Source organism: Phocoena phocoena, chromosome 21, assembly GCF_963924675.1.
Source record: "Phocoena phocoena chromosome 21, mPhoPho1.1, whole genome shotgun sequence".
In the NCBI taxonomy this organism is placed as follows: domain Eukaryota; kingdom Metazoa; phylum Chordata; class Mammalia; order Artiodactyla; family Phocoenidae; genus Phocoena; species Phocoena phocoena.
The window spans coordinates 19,739,453-19,749,634 of NC_089239.1; the positions used below are offsets into that span (position 1 = coordinate 19,739,453).

The window sequence follows — 10,182 nt, forward strand, 5'->3', positions numbered from 1 at the left end:
ATTCTCTATCCTGTAAGCAACTTCTGCATGGCCTGAAGTGTCCAAAACGCTCGGTAGAGCAAAATAAATTACGTTTCCGATGAGTAGTTTATGTGACTTATTCCTTCTCTCTCTCTATAGTTCAGTACTTTCTTCTTTCTTTTGTAGGAACTACTTCTCTTCCCTAATTTCAGTCACAAATCTCTGCCCCTAACTTTAAGAGTAGGCACATAACCCAAGCTGGGCCAGTGACAGAAACCACACCGTGGCTACAGGATTGTAGAGTAGGCAGGTGATTCAGTTGGACCAATCACAGAAGGAAGTAAACAAAGAGAAACTTTTTATCTCAGCTTAGAAAGATGCTAGCAGAGAGCCACTGGATTTATGTTTCCTGCTGTGGAGAAGAAGTGGGCCTCAGGTTGGAGGGGAAAAAGCTAACACACTAAGAAAGTGGCAATGAAAGACCTAGGGATAGGGAGTCTTGGCGCCTTTTTGTGTCCTGGTCCCAGCTTGAGGCCCAGCTTTGCCCATGATCTTCCCGAAGTTTGGTTAGGGCAGCTGCCAGTTCCTTTTCTGAGATAGCTGGTTTGAGAGGGGTATCTGTCTCTTCCAATCGAGAGTCCTGATTCCTTAACATCCTCTTTTAAAAAAGTATTTGTTAAGTACTTTTAGTATTCATTGACATGGTTTTGGTTCTGAGCAAAGTGATTTATACAGAAATAGTCTCTGTATTTTAGGGTTTACATTCTAAGAACTGTACTTCTGACACTCTTTCTTTAGAACTGCAAAGCTCAATGAATCTTTAATGTCCACTCTTTGAGTATATAGTTAAAAATTAATTTAATAGCTGACGGTCATCCATCTTTCCAAGAGGTTCCTGACCTACTTCAACTGAGCGCTAAGTTACCTTTAGGCATTGGTGTGTGCAGAGCTCTTGGTGTCAAGGTTAAACTGTTCCCTTCTCTAACATGTAAGAAAATTGATGCATAAAATCTTTCAGTGTAATAGCTATCCTTCTAGGCCCCTGGGCATTGGAGATTTGGTTATCTTTTCACTCAATTGATCCATTGTTTGCACTAGATAATTTGACTTTGTTCAAGTACACTGCTGTTTGTGTTTTTAATTCCAAATCTTACCTCATTATGAACAATTTTCTACCCTTTGCTCTGGGGAAATGCTAATGCTGCTTGTTTATATAGAAAGTAAAGTTAAGAAGTCAGTGTTAACATTTTGGCTTGCTTTCACAGGCAAAAAAAGAGTAGTACTGTATTCATATGTTGAAATTTCTTTCACTTTTCCCCTCTTTATGTTGGATGTGCCTTTAGCCATAAGCTAGTACTTCATCCAGGTTGCTTCATGCATTGACTATTAACCACTGACAGTAATGTCTCCAATGAGTGTTTTGTTTCCTTTGATTAATTTGTCTCTACTTTCCTTGTTCTAAAGCCCATAGTGAGCAACCATATTTTATGTGGATATTTAGAATAACAGTGAAGTTCACCACTGTGTTTCCTCGGCTTAAATCAAGATTTATCTGATGTGCTGAGGAACTGGGGCAGACTGGTGGGACTTGGAGGGCCTCCTTCAGTGATTGGAGGAGTTAAGTAGATCCACACTGTTATCTGACCAAGTGTGTAGCTGACACTGTCAAAAACACTACCATTGGGCCACCGGGAGCAACCATAGTCAACTGTTGTTTTGTTTTGGAATAAGTCATTTTATGTGTTTTCAGTGAGCTGCAACATTTTCTTTCCCCCATAGAATTTTTTCCATTGAGTTGTGCTGTTGACTTATGTTGTAGAATTTTATAAAAACAGTCCAGTGATATTTATCCTTGCATCTCTTATAAAGTGGTTGAGGGTGTTATTTTTATGTTTCACAATGACTTCTTGATGAGAAACCAAGGAAAAATTGCTTTCTGGACTCCCTATCCACAAAATCTGTGCTTTGTTGAAACAACTTGTTTTATTTACACTAAGTGGACAACATGGATTTTGTTACCTTCTTTGGATTGACTACAAAGCATGAAAGCAAATCTGTTACTCATCTAGAGGACTGGTTGGCATTGTGATGAGTCTTTCACCTGGCTCTCTTCTTTCCCTTTGCCTTACATTTCACCTCATTTTTTCTTTACTTTAAAAAATTATTTTATCTTATGATTTTATATGCATTTTAATACAATTCTTTTTATAAAAAATCAAGGAATAAAAAAAATGGGGTAGCCTAATTTTGCTCAAACTTTTACAGTGTCACACTCTTCTAATAGAGGTAGCCCAAAGCAATAAGCAACAAAGCTCTCTACCCAGCCAAAGTAGATGTCTCTAAGTACCTGCATTAAAATCCCATGCCCATGGCTTCAAGTGATTCCCTCAGCCCTTATTTCAAAACCTAATCTTACATTACATTTTATTTAAAGAACCTTCAACATGATTCCTCAGCTCATAGTAGATGGAAAATGAGAAAATTATGAATAGGGAGAGAAAGTGCTATATGGGGTCACTGATAATAATGGCAGGGAGAAAAAAACAAGAAGGTGAAAAAGCTAAGCTATGCAAATAAATCCACATATTTTAATAGGCCTTTTTATATCTATTATGCATATGTATATATAATGTCTATTATGGATCCATATAATAGATTACATATTAGATTATATAGAATAAATTATATATTAGATTATATACAATATTCTATATGATAGATTCTATATATCTATTGTATTATATAGGTATATAATATCTATATATGTTATATAGATATGATCTAATATTCATAATGATGACTGACTCAATTATCTAGAATTTTTGGCTGTCCAGAATCCTCATATTCTAAATACTAGGTAATTGTTTTATATTATTAAATTATTATACTACATTTAAACTTCTAATTCACGTAAATTATGAAAAGAATTGAAGAGCCACACATGGAAATATTTAACCTCTGAACCTCTCATGGCAACATTGATAAAATAGATTAGAAAATACATTGATAGAGGCTTAATACCTTCTAGTTTCACTAGAAAAGTGTTTTTAATAGTATGCAAATGATTGAATAGATCTGTCTCTGGGCCTCCATAGAACAGCTTCTGTGTCTATGTTAGCATGCAGAAATGCTCCATTGAAAATTTAAGCTGAAACTGTGTGCATTGTATTACCTATAATTACATTTCCACTTGGGTAAATGTGAGATTTTTTTCAATTTATAAAAAGTGTATGCCCATTGTAGATTCAATTCATGTAGGTTATGTATGTGTAAATATTTATTGACAGGAAAGAATAAACCCGTGTCTTTTATAACTGATAAACTCCTGAATTTATTCTTGGAAACATCTAGTTCGCCTCTGTGGGGAGCACAGGGCTCTCCCTTAACCTCTTGTCTCTGAGTGTTGATCAAGGTCAATAAAATCCATTTCCCCCAAACAAGGAATAGTGCTCCAGTTCCATGATATGGATTGATTCACATTTTCTAGAAGTGGGGCCTTGAAGGAGTGAAAATCAGAGTATGTGTGGTTTCTCTTCTCATTCTAACCATAAGTTACTGAGGGACATTTATCTCCCTTCCAACGTTTCTACAAGGCAGAGGAAAGAGGGTTTCAGGCACCAATCTGGTTGTGTGGCAGCCTAGCCCTCAGCTACAGCTCTGACTGGAGAAGGCCTAGGTTGCCCCTGGGCTTTGAAGAAAATGTTGTTCCTATTCTCTCTCTGCTTTCTCTTTCTCTGACCCTGGGTGTATGTAACTCTGAGATTCTAATTTGCTTTCAAGAGGATGGAGTCCATTTACATCTCCACACAAGGCTGAAAGAGTTCTCCAGGTGGTTCATCAGTGGAGTTTGGGGCCAAAATCTCACTCACCTAGTAATAGATGTTGCATTTTATTTTACTTTTTTGCATTTGTTCTCTGTAGGCATATTTTTCTGGAGGGTTTCACAAAAAGGAGTGGTGACTGGGCCAGGGAGAATGAATTGTCTCACCTATATCATCTTAAGTTTTCATTTAAAAAATCGATTTGTTTTGAGTGGGAAATTAGTGCACATGGTTAAATATATTAAAAAAGTATACATTGAAAAGTCTTTCTCCTGATCTCACACTTGTCTCCATCCAGTTCCCATGGCCCACATCATTAGAATACTATTATTATTAGTTCCTTGCACATCCTCTAAGCGTTTCTATTTGTATATGCAAACAAAACCAAATATATACCTTAGTTTCTCACTTTTTACAAAAATGATGGTATATTAAACACACTGTTCTAAGCTTTGCTTTTTCTGTAAACAATATTCCATTTCAGTCAGTATGTAGACTTTATGCAATTTTTTAATCCCATTGAATATACTATAATTTACTTGACCAGTCCCCTATTGAAAAATGGTAAGGTAATTTTCCAATCCTTTGTTGATAATGCTTCAATGAATACAGTTATACATACATTATTATGAACATATTCAAGTACTTATATCTGTTGTGTAAACCCCAAAGTAGAATTGCTCTGTCAAAAATTATATGTATTTGTAACTTTGATAGATCCTATTTGCCTTGCATAGGGATAGTAAAATTTTACACTCCACAGCTCCATAAAACTGAGTTTTTGCCAATCTGAAAGGTTAAAAATGGTATTTCAGGGTAATGTAATTTGCATTTCTCATTTTATAGCTGAGGTTGACATCTGTCAAAGAGTCATTTGAATTTTTCTGAGAATTATCTGTTTATACCTTTGGATCCTTTTGTTTACTGTTGCTAATCCTTCCCTTATTGATTTCTAAAACTTCCTCTATATTAGAAAGACTAACCATTTATCTGTGATATGGTTATAGATGTTTCCCCATCAATCTGTCATATACCCTTTCTTTTATGAGTGGACCATCGTTTATTCATTACAAATGATAGTTGGGAGGACTATGTAATAAAATGAAAGAACATTAATGATATACATGTAAGTGGAATAGTTTAAAAGCATGATTACAATTAACTACATTTCCAAAAGAAAAGCAAATGGGCAAAATGAAAGAAAATTCAACCTCATGCTGCCGCGGTTGAAACATGGGTATTTAAAGTCTGTGGTTTACCTTCCCATTTTTCTTGGCTATCACTGAACATGATTTAGATTTTTATAATGAAAAAGAAAACATATCAATTGTTAAAATGTCTTTACCCATTTACATGTATAGAAGACTTTAGCACGAGTCTTAGACCTGACGCTTATCCCAGAAATTCATCTGGTTCTCTACCCTGGAATATTTACTTCATATACTCTCCTTCTACAACCCCTTTCCTTTCACCACATTGTATAGTATCACCACTCCCCTATTGCCTCCACCTTAGTGTCTTCAGCTTTGAAAGTGGTTCTCTAAGAGAGAGGTTACCCAACTCTTTTCTTTTAAAGGGAAAGATAATAAATATTGTAGACTTTACCTGCCATTCAACCTGTCACAAATACTCCCATCTGCCACTGTACTGCCCATAACAGCCATAGGCCATACTTAAATAAATAAGACATGGCTGTGTGCCAATAAAATTTTATTTACAAAAACAGGCAATAAATGGGCCAGATACTTTACCAAATCCTGCTCTAGAACAATCCTAGTAACTAGTACTGTTTAGATGAAACCAGCACTTGAAACTCAGCAAATTGGATGGCCCTACTTACAGATCATAATGTATAATTTAAATAATACTTTACTCAGGAACTTACGAGAGTATGTAAACTGCACTGAGGACCCAAAAAATTCTTGGTTAAAAAAAGTCATATGAGCACTTATTTAAAAAATGCCTTTACTCTGGAGAACAGCTGAGGACAATGATCAGATTCTGTTGTTTGCAATCAAATCCAAGCAATTACTGGGGAATGTTGGGTAAAGGATTCAGCTGGGGAGGGTTTTCCCTTTGCTTTAAAATTCGAAATGATGGCCATAAACAGGCCTAATTAATTTGAGTTGAGGTGTTATATTTCAAAAGAGAAATAAAGAAAATCTAGAAGAAAACTCATCTATAAACCCCTTTCCTCTCTTAGTTTCTAAAAAGTATATTTTAAACCCTTTGGATTGAGATCTTAAAATTTTAAAAAGTCAGAAAGGAAAAATAAAGTATTAAATCAAAATTAATAACATTTTCCTAAAAATCTAAGCAACCAACACAAGAAGGCACACTGTAAATAAATCTACATAACATTGAAAAATCATAGATTAATAGCTTTATTACACTGTCAGCTGATTCAAAAACTTTGGTAAAAACAAGGTAAGAAAAAGATAAAACAAAAAAATAATTAGTAAATAAGCATGGGAAATACTTAGCTTCTCATTTGCTAATGGATGTGATGTGTATTTATAATTCAATAGAAACAAATTGTATGTAATTAACATAACCAGTGCAGATGAAAGTGTAACTGGCACTATATTTTTTCACAACAATACAGACTAATATAATTCATAATACAATTCAGAAAATGTACCTTAATTTCAAGTTCTTTGACTCTATTTTTACCTCTGCATATCCAAGGAAATGATCCTATCTAAAGTTTTATGCAAAGCAATTCACTGAAGCTTTATTTCAAATTACCAGCAGAAAAAATGAAGTTTCTCACAAAAGGAATTATAAAACATATTAGCAGGATATTCATCAGCTATTTATATGGAGATATTTTTCATATGTTAAGTTGAAAATCAGTACAAGTTAAATATGAATAAAACTACCTAAAAAGCAAGAACTATACAATGTCTGGAAAGTAACACATGACAAAAGTGTCAGGGTAAAAGCATGAAGATCCTGCTTTTACTTTTTTAAACTTTCTGCTATGTGTTTATTTGTATGAAGCCTTTAAGGAAAAACAATTTTTTGAACATATCCCAAGTAATTAAATGACCTCCAAACATGCTACCCTTTAATTAGTTCTTTATTCTTGATCATGACTGCATCAGCTCTAACCTGTTTTGTTTTGTTTTGTTTTCTCTCTTGGAATCAGCTACCTGGGTGTTCCAATACTGCTTTAATCACCTCTTGGTGTCTCAGCTAAGAATGCCTGTCTCAGTTCCGCCTGGAAATCCACCACAGGTACTGCTGAGATCGCCTTGGGTACAGGTGACACTCCTGGTCGCTCAGTGAGGCTCTTCTCCGTTTGGCTTGGACTTCTACCTCTGGTACGTGCTGTTCTGTGGTCCGTCTCAGGTGTAAACGGTCCCTGGCCCGCTCCATCTTGACGCTGGCCGCTCCTCAGAACACAAAGTTAGGCATCTCTGGCAGCCGCTCCACTCTGCACTGTCATATACCCTTTAATTTTGCTTATTATTTCTGGCCAAATGGAAATTTTTTTCTCTACGTAGTAAGTTGTTAGTATTTTAAGTATTCTGGGTTTTCAGAAATAGGCTGTATTCACTTTCTGTTTTAAAGGAATTCTTCCATATTATTTTTTGCTACTTTAATGGTTTTATTTATATTTAAATTTTTGTTTTATTTAGAGTTTGTTCTGGTACGTAAAATGAAAAATGGATTCAATTTCACTTTTTTATATGTCTATCTGGTTCGAACACCGTTTACTGAAATATTCCATCTTTGCCTCATGATTTGACTAATCCTCTTCACTAGGAGGGCCGGTGACTGAGGTGAGAGATGCTGGCAACCTGCCTCTCCTGGGGTGAAATCTTAGCCTTTTGACTGGGAGTGGTGTTAAAGGAGCTCGCATCTTGTTGGCCTCAAGAAATAGAGTAGACATTCTGTATTATGAAGTTGCGGAAGGAATGGGAGCAGGTTCTGTCTGAAATGTCACCGATTCCCACTGTTCTTATCGACGTTTAGGAGTTTTTCTTGAATAAATGCTTACTGATTTGCAGTATGCCCTTAGGTCAATTTCCAGAGGTTTTAAACAATTGTGTTTTATAATATTTACCAGTTAAATGGTTGTTTTGCTGAGGAGAGATGTATATGCCAAGTTTATCGCACGGCTTTCCTGGAAGTCTGATCAAATTCTTTTTTGTGTCTTTCAGCAATGTTTTAATGATTTGTTTGTATTTGTGTAACATTTGTTTATATATATCACATGTGATATGTATTATATTTACACTGATATAATCATGATTGTCTTTTCATCTGCCTTATGTCAGATTTTATGTGTTTGTAAATTTTCAGAAGTTTTTCACCATGTAGTCTAATTTATTTGTTTGTGAAAAGTTTTTCTGGTAGCTAGGTTTGGATAGTTGCTCAGTGGTTTCAAATGATAGCTTTATATAGTGTTTTTAGTCATCCATTAATTTACATGGTGTCTGTTGCTTCTCTATTTGCTTGGTGTTAAAATTAGGTGTTTCCACTTTCTGCTTCTTCCTCCCTTCCTCTTACCACTGGAATTTAATCAATAGCATTATCAACGTTTATTTAGTATTTTCTATTTTACTGTTAAATATGCTTATATTTCTAAAATTTGATTTTTATCACCTTAAATGATACACTTTGGCTCCCAGCTAATATTACCAAGAAGGTGAATGAGGTAAATCTCCTCAGGACTGCTACCTATTTTGTGCACATCATGGCTACACAACTCCAGGGGTTGCTGTTCATGTCTAAGTGAATGATACCTCTCAGAACTGTGAATTGTAAAGAAAAAGTAAAAAATGGTAGGTGTCATAAGGAGGAGAAGATTCATTCTGGAGGATATCAGGAAAGGTTCCCCAGAAGAGGTATTATTTGAAGGTTGCATAATGTGTGCTGATTTCAAGGGAATAAGTGAGTTTTTCGTAAGAAAGTTTACTTAAAGAGAGAACAGGGTCCTTCAACAATATGCAGGACAGGTAAAATGCCATCAATTTTCCTATGGAAAATCACCTTCCATACAGTGTGAAGATGTTAAGTCATAGTGAAACTCTCATTTTCCTGTTTAATAGAAAATTATCAGTGTAGTATTTTCACTAGTTTTCAGCATCGTGAAGGAAATATTCATGGGTAGTGCACCTTTTTAAAAACTGCAATCAAAGAATGCTCTCAATTATTACGTTAAAATTGATTTAATGATCACCATTCAACTAGAATGCTAATGTCTGGAAAAAGCTAGAAATGTAACAAGAGTCTACATTACCGACAAAAAGGCTTCAGGGTCAAACCTGGTCATACTTTTTATTTTTTTAAGGTTTAAAAGATTTTATTTATTTATTTGCGGTACGCGGGACTCTCACTGTTGTGGCCTCTCCTGTTGCGGAGCACAGGCTCCCGACGCGCAGGCTCAGCGGCCATGGCTCACGGGCCCAGCCACTCCGTGGCATGTGGGATCTTCCTGGACCAGGTCACGAATCCGTGTCCCCTGCATCGGCAGGCGGACTCTCAACCACTGCACCACCAGGGAAGCCCTAAAAGATTTTATTTTAATGTTGTGATATCATATCACAAAGTAGGATTGTTTTAAGAACAGGAGGAATATATATATATATTTTTTTAATTTAATTTATTTTTTTATACAGCAGGTTCTTATTAGTTATCCATTTTATACATATTAGTGTATATACGTCAATCCCAATCTCCCAGATGAACTGGTCATACTTTTAAATAACAGACACACATACGCAAGGGGACATTCAAATAAAAGAGTTTTGTTAATGCTCCTTTATTTAGAGTAAATGAAATGAGTCTGGATTAATGATTTGCGTGGTGATCACTCCACTTGTGTTGGGAGCCAATTAGGAGGATTCTATTGGCATTTTCCTTGTACCAATCAGCATTGCACAATATAGGAAGCACAAGGTCACATCTTTATGTTCTGAAAGCTTGAGTGATTACAAATTGCAGAGGTCCCATGCAGAAAGATCATTACCTGCTATGTCCCTTGTTTTCAAAAGTAATAATCAGGTTATCAGCTATAAGAATGTTTTTCCCTTTGGTTACCAAACAGGGAGGCTTTTATAATAGCAGGTCAGCCAAGAACAGCATAAGCCAACATTAATAAGTTAAAAGTACCACTGGGACAAAACAAGAATTGGCAGCACTGTTGATCTTGTTTATTCTGTGTGTTACTTTTTTTTCCTTCTTCTAGGTTCATTTCCAGACAGTCTCTTTTCATTGCTTGTGTGTTCATCTATGCAGATTTAAAATGCCTTAGTGGTGGCAGAGAGTAATTAGCATATAGAGCCTGGAAACTCAACTTCTAAATTTTATTAATGAGCTGAGTTCCCCTTTATCTTTTAACTGACCCCCAAGAGCATTAATGAAAAGTATCTAAATATGAATACAGGTG

The 10,182-nt window shown here is 35.5% G+C and overlaps 1 pseudogene; it reads right to left on the reverse strand.

Moving 5' to 3' along the window:
- Positions 1-6,957: 6,957 nt before the first annotated feature.
- Positions 6,958-7,163, reverse strand: LOC136141718 (SNRPN upstream reading frame protein-like; annotated as a pseudogene).
- Positions 7,164-10,182: the final 3,019 nt, after the last annotated feature.